Below are 12,336 nucleotides of genomic sequence, written 5' to 3'. Positions count from 1 at the left end.
CCTTACTATGTGTATTTGTTACCTTGTTATCCCCATGGATACAATTCTAGGCAGACCGTCCAAATCTCTGAGTAATGAGAGCAGGAGCTACTTTGTAAGGTCACTGCGATTAAGAGCACTGCCAGGCCCACAGTGTGCCATCACCTTGGGACCATCCCTGCAGCGTGTCAGGTGGTGGGTGCGGACCTGGGACTTGGCCCTGTGCACCTCTGCTCCAGAACCTACCCCGAACTTGCTCCCTGTTCCTGGCCAGCCCTGCCCTGCTGCACACTGTGCCCTCTGCAGGGGAGCAGAGATGTACCAGTCTGTCCGTGCGTCGCCCAAGCAGGGCCACTCTGGGCCCGTGGAGCAGAGGTTCCAGAGCAGCAGGGTGGCTCGCTCCCCTAGGAGTGGTGTGAGCTTGATCTCTGCCCGCTGCTTCCATGAGAAGCCACATGAGCTCTGTGTAGTAGCACAGACACAGTGCGGGGTGACTTCCTAGCATGCAGGTGACTTCACCTGTTTGTGTTTTACAAAAGATTCTAGTAAGTATGAAGTTGTGAAGATATCCTCAGCTTCCTGTTGGGATTTATAAGATGAACTGCTTTTATTTCAAAACCTGTGTCAGGATTTGGAGTGTGCATGTGCGTGCTTGAACACACACACACACACACACACACACACACACATATCTCCCCAGTGTGTTTTTTCAAGGCTCTGAGGCTGGGATTTGAACCACCTCATTGGCACATGGGATCCAGCTTCACTGTAACCACCAAGCCTCAAGACTAGTACCTTTTTTTTTGTAATGTAGGTGGTTTTTTGTTTTTTAAGTAATTTTTAAAAGAAACTAAATGGCTAATGAAAGTACAAGACAGTGCCATGTGTAGAAGGTAACCATAAGAACAACACGTATGTATATGTTTTCAAAAAACTCACCACGTGCTTCCCAGGTGAAGATGCCCAGGAGATTGGCTCTTTTGAAGGTCTTGTCCAAGGTCATGCTCTGGAAGAGCTGACTGGAAAACCAGGACTCTCTTTGACTGGTTCTTGATCCACTGCGCACGTGCACACGCCGTGTTTCTGCTAAGTACTTGGGCGCAGAGGCTGGCTGGCTTTTGGTCTATTTTCTATCTGTCCCTGTGCATAAAATAGCGCACAGGTATTTTGATAACCCATTGGCCTCCAGCCAAAACGGGGGAGCTAACTCCGGTGCTGGAATGTTGGTAGCAGCGTGCCCTCACGGCCATGCGTGCTGACGACTGGAGTGGCCTGACATCGGCGACATGTTTCGGTCTACTCCATCACCAGCGGAGGGCTGTGCCTCTTCCCGTAAGCAGCTGCCATTGCAGGTCATCAGCTCTGACGCAGGGAGCTCATTAGACTTGAGGTCCTCGGGCATCGAAATACATTTGAGAAAGTTTTAGGTGGAGGAAAAGGCAGGTAGCCTCATGCTAGGAACAGAGGCTAGATCCAGAGAGGCTCGGGTCAAAGTGCCGTCACAAGCAGGATGACTCGCTCAGAGCGCTCAGCTTCGAGCCCCCATTTCTGGTCTTAAAAAGAAAATAGTAATGCCAATCTCCATTCACTGTGAGGAATAAATGAGATAGCACATTTCAGGTGCTCTTAGAGTGCCTAGCATGCTTCAGTGGTTTAACCGCACTGTTTGAAATCGTTTTTGCAACATAATTGCATTTGTATGAGCCAAGGGATAGTGTTTCCTTAGAGCACCATCCTTATACAATATGTACAGTGTGGCCTGAATCACCGTGTTCTGTCACCGCAGTTCATGCTGAACATTTGGTTAGCCTGGATTCACGTGCAGTCTACCGAATTTGTTTTATACTGCCTCCCCCTCATGGGAATTTCCCAAATTACAGACGACGGAAGCGGGCGTGAATTAAGAACAAGTCTGAAAGCCTTAGTCACACTTTAGGACACAGATTTCATCAAAATGAGGAGTGGGAAACTACTTTTACAGCATTTGCATCACAGCAGCCTGGGCAGGGGCTGGCATTCCAGCGACAGGAGACTGCTGTACAGATCAGGGGAGGGCAAGGGTCTCAGGTACAGTCTAGTTCCTTTAGAAGGGAGGAAGCCATATGGAGGCCAAGAGACGCCAGAGGAGTAGCGGACGTAGCAGACGTGCCCGATGGTTTGCATTTCGGGTCTTGTCTCAGAGTGCCTTGGTCCGTGTGCTCTGAGGGATTCCGCTGAGAGTCGTAAGCCCCTGTGCCTGTTCCTTGTGTATGTGGGGTCATGTTCGCTGTTTGCCAGGGTTGTCTGGAGCCGCCTTTAAACTAGGCCGGTAATCTCGAAAGCCCACGGCAGCCGTTTACTGCTCAGTCTGTTGCAGCAGCCTCCACGAGGCACAAGCCACCACGGTTCCCATCTTTTAAATCCACCTGTTTCTCTAGCTGAGATCTTAAGGTGGCATTTGCATCTTCAGTAAGTAGCCAGCCTCACACGCTTCTCCAAAACAAACATGGTGAGCGAGATCGCAAGTTGGTGTAGAATCCTATTGGGCAAGATGTGTACGTTGTTTTGTTTTAGAGCAAATGACCCTTTTCCCCAGGACGGTGTAGGAGGGAGAGCTTCATCGTCAGTGCTCCATCCTAATGTTTCAGTTCCCTGCTTTAACAAAGCACAACTGGTCCCGTAGCTCAGCACTTGAGGGGGCCAGATCCCACGTGGCCAGACACTGAATCCTGGCAGCTTAAGAAACAGTCTTGGCATGTGTGCAGGTATACCCAGATCCCGGGTGGAGGGCGGGGGCTGCAGTGTGACCGTGCCCTATTGAGGAGTGTGCTCGCTCGCTCTCTTTAATTTGGCAATTCAAGAAAAAAAATAAAGTTTGTAAACAAGCCGCCTTTCAGGTCTCCATCTTCTCTAGTTCAGACAGGGGTTGCGAGACTTACAGGTCCCTGTACTGAGTGTTAGGTGTAGACTTGCACCAGTGTGTAATGTGTGTACCTCACTGCCAGCGCGGGCAGGGCAGCCAGACACCTCGAGAGCAGGGCACCGCCTGCACCCTGACCCTGACACAGGTGAGCACAGACTGCACCAGCGGCAGTTTGCTGGCTCCTGGCGTAGCCCTCCTAAAAGGTCTGCCTTCTCTGGTCTCCATACAGTCTGTTTTCCTTGTAACTATCAAGGAGATATTTTAAAAACCTAAATCAGTAAATTCCTTCTCTCGTTAAAACTTGTAGCAGCTTCCCATCAACCTTCCTATAAATCCCAAGCTCCTAGCCCTGTCAGTTAAAGCTGCTGGATCCCACATGGTAGACTTCGCAGTTGAGTCCAGGACCTGGCAGAAAAATATGTCAGGCGTGTGTGTGTGTGTGTGTGTGTGTGTGTGTGTGTGTGTGTGTGTGCGCGTGCGCGAACTCCCCAGAGGAGATCCTAAAAGGTCTGCCTTCTCTGGTCTCCATACAGTCTGTTTTCCTTGTAACTATCAAGGAGATATTTTAAAAACCTAAATCAGTAAATTCCTTCTCTCGTTAAAACTTGTAGCAGCTTCCCATCAACCTTCCTATAAATCCCAAGCTCCTAGCCCTGTCAGTTAAAGCTGCTGGATCCCACATGGTAGACTTCGCAGTTGAGTCCAGGACCTGGCAGAAAAATATGTCAGGCGTGTGTGTGTGTGTGTGTGTGCGTGCGTGCCTGAAATCCCAAGAGGAGAATGGAGGAGAAGGGATTGCGGTGTGGCCATCCCAACTGGGAGGTGATTTGCCACTCTCTTCCTGCTTTCACCACAAGCGCACACACCCTAAACCAAAATTTAAAAAAAAAAAGTGAAAACCAGGTTCTTTACCTTGACCACCGCCTGCCTCTCGGGTCGCATCTGGCTTCTTCCACATTGACCTCCCTATTCCAGGCTCACACCTGCCAGACTGGCTCCTGCCTCTTTCTAGAACATTCTCCAGATTTTCGTGTAGCCAGCCCCTTATTTAGGTCTCAGCTCAAATAAGCCCTCCTCGCCCGCACCTGCCCTCCTCACCTTAAAGCAACTCTCCTGAGCTTGCTCGGTGCCGTTATCTTATTATCACAATGCTTATTGCGATGTAGGAGCAGTTCTTCAGTTGCCTTATGGCGCATCTCCCCACCTGTCGTCAACTCCAGGGGAGTGTGGCCGGGGGTCTGCCCACCCCAGGAGCCGGGGACAGAGCCGGCCACGCAGCGGGTACTTGACATTTGCTGTGGCAGCCCTGGATTCTCTGGGGTCAAAGCCCCTTTACATTCATGGTATCTTACTGTTTCAAACCTGTGAAGCGAATGGCGGGTGCTCTGATCTTATACTGAGAGGAAGGGCCTGGTGACACAGAGCTGATGGGTCGTCGGGAAAGTCGTGACATATTTTTCTATGCAAAAACGCTTCATGACTTTCCCAACGACCCAATCGTAAGTGGCAGAGACCAAACCAGACCTCAGGGTGCCTGGCCTTCGGGTTCTGTATTTGGCTGTCAGTATCGTGGTGGTCTTTGGCTGTTTATCTATTTAAAGTAGGTTTTTCTTGATGTTGATTCCAGAAGGTCTCAGACTCTGGGCACACTGGGACCAGCTCAGAACTGTCCCTGAGGCGTTGTTCTGTGGACAGCTGGGTTGGCCCCTTGGTTCACCCTGCTCGTGAAGCTTAACTGAGGGAGAGCGTGGAGAGTGGTCGCGCTGTAAATATTACTGTTTAAATGAAAGAACTGACTAATTTTTAAAGAGTACAGTTAATTTCCTGAGGAGAGCCAGTAGATAAGTTCTATATGCCATTCATTGTGGGGAGATTTTTGCCCCTGTGATATGTATTTTCCATGAACTTTTTGAAGACCCCTCTCCACACTATATCCATAAAATTGGGTTGTTGGACTGGTAGGCGGTGTGGCGGATGGGGGTGCTGGCCTCCCACATGGCCCACCACAGTTCAACTTGCAGACCTAGCAGCTTGCTTTCTCACTTTCTCTCACTCTCTCACACTCTGTCCCTCTCTGGTTAAATTAAAATAAATAATTAAACAAAGTTAAATAATTCTTTTTAAAAATTGGGTTGGAAAAGTCATGATGCATTTTTGCATAGAAAAACAACAACAAAAAAAAATCTGTCATGACTTTTCCAGCCACCCAGTAGTTGCTGCATCTCTTAGAAGTATTTTAATCTAGATCCTGCAGCGTGTGAGTGACTGTTTGGGTGAAGCATGGCTAAAAGCTTATAGAGTAAGTGGAAAAGGAAGATGTGTGCTGAAAAGAGGGAAAAAATGCCCCAAAGGAGCTCAACAGACTTAAAAGTCTTCTCAAAGTAGACAGTGATGCTTTAATGAAAGATGTTCAAGAGATTGCTACTGTTGTGGTTCCCAAACATCACCAAGAGAAAATGCAATGTGACGTGAATGATGAAAAAGATGATATGAAAATGGAAACTGATATGAAGAGAAATAAAGAGTCTTCTAGACCAGCACGGACAGTACCCAGTATGGATGAACCAGAGGCAAAAGAAAAGATTGAAGGCAAAGTGAGAGAAAGCAAAGGGGAAAAGCAAAGCAAAAGCAATGAAGGCAGCGAAGGGCTTGGCCTGGTAGACTCTTAAAAACTAAAGGTGCCACATGGGACAGTTGGTTCAAGTGTATACAGCAATTTCATATCCCATTGAGTGACTTTAATTCAGACAACATAATTCCTCAAGTTTGTTTTGGGAACTTGAATAAAATAGTTTCTTTGATGAATGAAAGCTATGCTAATCATTTTAATTAGATGCCACGCAGTTTTCAGGTTTTGATCAGACGTCAAAACAATTTCAGGTATGAATGTGGTTATAATGGCTTGTTCTTACAACTTGGTGACTATAGTCAGTGAAGATAAATGATGTACTGGCGAACTTGAGTGACTTCATTTAAAGAACGCTTATGTAATCATACCATTTGTCAGAGAATATAAAAACTATATATATTTGGACCTTTGATTTGTGTACTACAGAATAAAATATATTTTGTGTGAAAAAAAAAAAAGAAGTATTTTAATCTAGAGCCAGCAAGTGGTGTGGTCAGGGCGGCTGGGTCCTGCGTGGCCAGCCACACAGTTCAAGTCTGGGATCTGGTAGCGTGGGGCGCCCAGAATCCTAAGAAGGGAAAGGATTGCGTGGCCGGCCTCCCAGGGGTACTTCCTCACCTTCCCTCGCTGACGAGCACGTGCACTCTATTGCAGAAGTTTTTTAAGAAACAAAAAATGTAATCCGAACGTTGCCTTTTTTTTTTTTTTTTAATTATCAGAGGGCATGTATGCTTGCCAGAGAGAAGCAGACAGAAGGGAGGGCGAGAAAGCACCCCAGTGGGCTGTGGCCATGCCACAGTCCCTGCTCCATTTCTCCATCTAGTCAGGGTTCTGGGCACGCGCACATGTGTGTGCCTCGTGTGTTTTTCAAGCTGACGAGACAGACTCAGACTGCAGCTGGCCATGTGGGGTCTGGCTTCCTTACCACTAGGTTACATGGTAATAGCTGTTTTGGTTTGTCTGCTGACAGTAGTGAGGCAACATAGCTATTAGAGTCATTCCCTCTCTGGTGCAGGAATTCTGGCATTGTTTGGATACTTCCAAAGAGAAGAAGCTTATCATGTCTCACTACAGAATGCATCTTCACTTTATAGACACGACTATCAGACGCATCTCTTTCTAGAATTGTCACATTAGAGCGAATGAGGCTTTTACATACGCTTGAGGAATTCATTGCTTAAAGGAGATAAAAACCTTTTGAACAAAGGTCTCATTGGCTTTTTATTCCCCCATACCAGTATATTATGTGATGACTTAAAAATAATAATTTGCAGGGCGTCAGCAGGTGGCATAGTGATTATGGTGCTGGACTCCCACATGGCCACACCCTGTGGGCGCATGTGCATGTGTTCTCAAAATCCCAGGAGGAGAATGGAGAAGAAGGGATTATTGTGTGGCCATCTTTCCTGGGGGGTGATTTTTCACTTTCCCTCTCACTGTCTCTCTCATCATGAGCACATGCACCCTATGGCAAAAACCTTAAAAAAAAAAATTTTCTTGTTCAAAACCCATTTTTGGAAGTATTTATTTTTTGGGGGGGGGGGAGGTTTTCGCTATAGGGCGCGTGCACTTGCCAAATAGACAGAGAGAGACATAGAGACAGAAAGCGAGAAATCGCCCCCCAGGGGGTATGGTCATGCTGCAATCCCTTCTCCTCCATTCTCCTCTCATGATCTTAGGCAGGCACGCATGCACACGCGCCCGGCATGAGTTTTAAGCCACCAGGTCCGGGATGCGAACTGCGGTCAACTATGTGGGAGTCCAGCGACATAGCCATTACGCTAACTGCTGGTTCCCTGGAAGTGTTTATTTCTAAAGACACATATTATTAAGACCAAAAGAAAACTCAGGCAGTAGTGGAAAGGGTCTGTCCTACACAACATTGCTTCACTTTAACCTAGAGCAGGGTGGGGCCGGGGGTAGAGGGGCTAACTGCCCTCAGAAAGGGTTCTTGGCTTCTTCCCTGGAGTAGAGAGCTGTGATTTGTTACTGAGTATTTGATTCTGATTCTCTCTGTAGATTGCTGCTAAAATCGATTCAATTCCTCACTTGAACAATTCCACACCTCTGGTGGACCCCTCGGTGTATGGATATGGAGTGCAGAAACGGCCCCTGGATGATGGAGGTAAGTTGCTGTAAATACCCTTGCTTTTCAGGCGGTAGTGAAGCTGCCAGTTACATTCAGATCTGTGTCAGCCATTTTTGTAATGGCTTTCTCAAACGTCACTCTAAGGGTAATGATTGAGGGGAAGTATTTAGGGTGATTTTTCTGAGCAATTCTCAGGCATTTGAGTTCCTATTTGCGTTGATAATACAGGAATCTTTTCAGCTGGGCTCTACGGTAAAGACTTGGCCCCTGGGCAAAGGCTTGGAAGTAATTTGACCTACTTGAGAATTTTGTTTCATTTAGCCCTCCGTTCTTCCAGTGTGCATGCGAGAATTGAAGTTCTTACTTTTTTCCAAAGAAAAGCTAAGATTTAGTGCATATTTCTGAGGATGCGGTGGCTAAATCTTGACCTTAAATGGGAAGAGGATAGCGACCTTTCTACAGTATATACCAGGTTTTTCACCATTCTCCCTTTTTTTCCCAAGGTGTTTGACTTTAGGGCTCTTGTGCTTGCCAAGGAGACAGAAACAGTGTGAGGGAAAGTGAGAAATCACCCCCCCCCAGGGGGCATGGCCATGCCACAGTCCCTTTTTCTCCGTTCTTCCAGGATTTGGGGCACACATGCACATGCACCCAGCATGAGTTTCAAGCCACCGGGTCCGGGAGTCTAGCCACGATTGGCCACGTGGGAGTCCAGTGATGTAACTGCTACACCATCTGCTGGTCCCCACCACTTCCACTTTTGACATTCTCTTTCTAGAAGCACTCATTTGTTGTTTTGTTGGTTTGCGTATATACTCTAGTCTGTCCCAAGAAGAATTCAAAAATACTCAGAAGTGCCTACCACCAACACTTTCACAGAGTATCAGTGTATTTCTGCAGAGGTTGGACTTCCTTTATTGTATTTTGTCTCCTGGGAAATATTTCTGTGAAAGGAGGGATAGTGAAGTCCCCTAAATTCCACATGAATTTGCATGTCAGCTCAATGTCTTCTCTGTTCTGTTTATCTGTGTGTGCCCAACCATATGTATTTACATATTTTTGTGATGTGTTAAGTGGGGGGAAAAAATCGAAGTACAGAACAGTATGTGTTGTGTAATCTTCCAAAAAGAAAAAGTTCTGTATTTATATACACAGGACAAACCAAACTTGTCATGGCCGTGATTTCTGTGGTCACTCCAGGGATTCTAAAAGAGGAGATAACCATTGTTTTTAGATGTGGGAGCTTCTTTGAATAATTGTTTAGACTCAAACTGTGAAGGGAATCACACTCATTTGAGTATAGTATTCTCAACTGGACTGGTCTGAGGTGTTTCGTGTTGGGTAAATTCTCTTTATAAGCTAAATGATGTGTAGCAATTGAAAGTATAAAATAATAATAATATCCCAAAAAACTGTATGTAATTATACCACATACAGAAAATCTCCCCCCGGACCACTGGAACCAAGGTACCTAGTAAACTGCAGCTCCACAATGGCGCCCTGTGGCCTTTTTATACACGTGTGTAGTCATTTCTTAGATCAGAGAACGCTGATTACACTTTTGACTTAGTGAAAACTTAGAGTAACCTTTTTACCTTTTTGAATGGTCTTGCTTTGGTTCGTCCTTTGGGACATCAACATAAAAATAAAGCTAAGTTGTCTGGCTCTGAGCACATACCTCATTAATGGACAGCGTCTCTCTGGCCTAGTGTTTCCAGAAATTGAGATCAATACTTCTCCCAACTCCTTCAGCTTTTCACAGCAATTTGGCCCTTGTTTTCACTCGCTCCATTGAGTTGGAGTGTTAAAATTTGTACCCACATGGGGGCCGGCAGGTGCCGTGGTATGAAGGCACTGGACTCCTACATGGTCGACCTTGGTTTGGGTCCCAGACCTGGTGGCTTGCTTTCTCACTTTCCTTCTCACTCTTTCTCTGGTGAATGCATGTGTACTATAGCAAACAAAATACTAATAATAATTTTAAAATTAATAATTTTAAAAAGTTTGTACCCACATCGAGCAGGTTGACACTGTGTCTTTTGCATAAATAACACATACATATTTACAGATGAAACCCTCTGTCATTCTACATCCTTCTCCTATCAGTTCTTTGCAAAACCCCTTGAACGAAATGAGTAGAAAGCCTCTGAATTTTTTGATAAGGAGAATATGGTAGCTGGCAGAAGACTCAAACTGTGAAGGGAATCACACTCATTTGAGTATAGTATTCTCAACTGGACTGGTCTGAGGTGTTTCGTGTTGGGTAAATTCTCTTTATAAGCTAAATGATGTGTAGCAATTGAAAGTATAAAATAATAATAATATCCCAAAAAACTGTATGTAATTATACCACATACAGAAAATCTCCCCCCGGACCACTGGAACCAAGGTACCTAGTAAACTGCAGCTCCACAATGGCGCCCTGTGGCCTTTTTATACACGTGTGTAGTCATTTCTTAGATCAGAGAACGCTGATTACACTTTTGACTTAGTGAAAACTTAGAGTAACCTTTTTACCTTTTTGAATGGTCTTGCTTTGGTTCGTCCTTTGGGACATCAACATAAAAATAAAGCTAAGTTGTCTGGCTCTGAGCACATACCTCATTAATGGACAGCGTCTCTCTGGCCTAGTGTTTCCAGAAATTGAGATCAATACTTCTCCCAACTCCTTCAGCTTTTCACAGCAATTTGGCCCTTGTTTTCACTCGCTCCATTGAGTTGGAGTGTTAAAATTTGTACCCACATGGGGGCCGGCAGGTGCCGTGGTATGAAGGCACTGGACTCCTACATGGTCGACCTTGGTTTGGGTCCCAGACCTGGTGGCTTGCTTTCTCACTTTCCTTCTCACTCTTTCTCTGGTGAATGCATGTGTACTATAGCAAACAAAATACTAATAATAATTTTAAAATTAATAATTTTAAAAAGTTTGTACCCACATCGAGCAGGTTGACACTGTGTCTTTTGCATAAATAACACATACATATTTACAGATGAAACCCTCTGTCATTCTACATCCTTCTCCTATCAGTTCTTTGCAAAACCCCTTGAACGAAATGAGTAGAAAGCCTCTGAATTTTTTGATAAGGAGAATATGGTAGCTGGCAGATGTCTCTAACTTGGCCAGCACCACTAGTAAGTCCTGAATCTCACTTAAAACCCCAGTTCATTCTTCTATGGTATATCTTCACTTCTTTTTTCAAAAACCAACATTTTTTTTTGCATGCCGGCTTTTGGGGGACTAAATCATTGTAAATAGAAAGTGAACAGAGTTTGTCTTTTCATTCTTCTAAATACTGAACTTTTTTTTTTTTTTTTTAATTTTGCTAGAGGGTGCTTATGCTCACCAGAAAGTAACAGAGAGAAAGTGAGAAAGCACCCCTTGTGGGGAATAGCCGTGCTACAATCCTTTTTCCTCCACTTCTTCCTCCCTTCAGGATTCAGGCCATGCATGCACGTGTGCCCAGTGTGTTTTCTGAGCTGCTGGATCTTGAACCACGCAGTAACCATGTGGAATCCAGCTGCTTCAACCACCACACAATCAACTGGCCCTAAATATTATGCTGTCTATAGTGAGAAAGAACCAAGTGAGAACTTTCGGTATCATGCCTCATCTCCCATCTTTGGATGTCTGGTCTTATGTAACCCCCGACAGTATTTGAAGAAGATTGCTCCGGTTGCACATTCTTTTTTTATAAATAAGACAGGGTATATACATGTACCAGAGAGAGCAAAGGCGAGCTCTCCTCAGGGCCTGGTCCCTCGGAAGTCTTTTTTCTCCTCTTTTCCTCTGTCCCATCAATATCCTGGGCACAAATGCACATTCTGAACATGTTTTCAAGCCTCCAGCACTGGGATTTGAACCTCAGCTGGCTGTATGGGATCCAGGTGGCCACACAGGATCCAGCTTCCCCTGCACAGCACTTACCTGCTGCACTGCAGGGCCGGCCCTCGCTCCTTACAGTCGCCTTACTGCTTGATGAATTAATCTTCTCTTCTGCTGAGCACTATTAAATTAATAGAATTATGCAAATTGTTCATTTTCCCCAGGTTGGTCTCCATGTGTAGAATTTGAGATTTGCATTTGAGCTCCCCAGAACTCTGGGTGTCTGGGGCCTGGCCCAGCCTTTCTGTCAGTCGTGTTAAGGTCGCAAGGCTAGTTCTGTTCTCTCAGGAGTGCGTGAACGGATCGCCTTAAGGGAAGGGATGCTCGTGTTCACTGGTGGCTTTGAACGCTCACGTCTTAACACTGGTGCATTGAGCAGGGGCTGAACAAGAAGCCGGAATTCCAGCTTTTTTCAAAGATTCCTGGCGGGTTAGCAGTTGTCTGTTTGGCTTGGCTTGGATTTTTGTGACAGGAGCTCACTGGATCGCTTCTTTAGCAATGTGAACTTTTTAACTTTCCTCTGAAGCAGGGTTCTTTAACCTTTAGAAGGTTAAAGTTCAGCTCTCTAGAACTTTGGGGAGGTGTTATTCCCGTCTATTTTTTAAAAATACTCCAACTTTTCAGTGAACTGAAAAGAACTTAATATAGGGTTCCTCAGGACATTGAGATTCACAAGCAGATAAAGATGACGTACGAGGTGATAAAACGAGAAAAGGCTTGTTCCTGGTGTAGGATGGGATGTGGGTTACTTTTGTTCCAAGGTGACGTTTGGGGCCATCTGTCAGCTTGCAGTCCATGAACCTGCTTGGAGCCAGCAGAATTCAGAGCTCAGCTTTCAAACCCACCTCGGGGCC

General features: G+C 45.6%; 1 protein-coding gene and 1 pseudogene across 1 annotated transcript in view; both read left to right on the top strand.

The window, feature by feature from the left end:
• Positions 1-5,161: 5,161 nt before the first annotated feature.
• Positions 5,162-5,624, top strand: LOC102491289 (protein LLP homolog pseudogene; annotated as a pseudogene).
• A 1,916-nt stretch (positions 5,625-7,540) lies between these two features.
• FUBP3 (far upstream element binding protein 3) overlaps positions 7,541-12,336 on the top strand; it is a 41,986-nt gene continuing 37,190 nt past the window's right edge. The window contains exon 1 of the mRNA XM_027767309.1: positions 7,541-7,635. The gene's annotated coding sequence lies outside the window, so the exon portion shown is untranslated. The remainder of the gene's footprint in view (positions 7,636-12,336) is intronic.

This window comes from Tupaia chinensis, unplaced genomic scaffold (assembly GCF_000334495.1).
Source record: "Tupaia chinensis unplaced genomic scaffold, TupChi_1.0 Scaffold144168_1, whole genome shotgun sequence".
In the NCBI taxonomy this organism is placed as follows: domain Eukaryota; kingdom Metazoa; phylum Chordata; class Mammalia; order Scandentia; family Tupaiidae; genus Tupaia; species Tupaia belangeri.
This window is presented reverse-complemented; position numbering and strand designations above follow the sequence as displayed.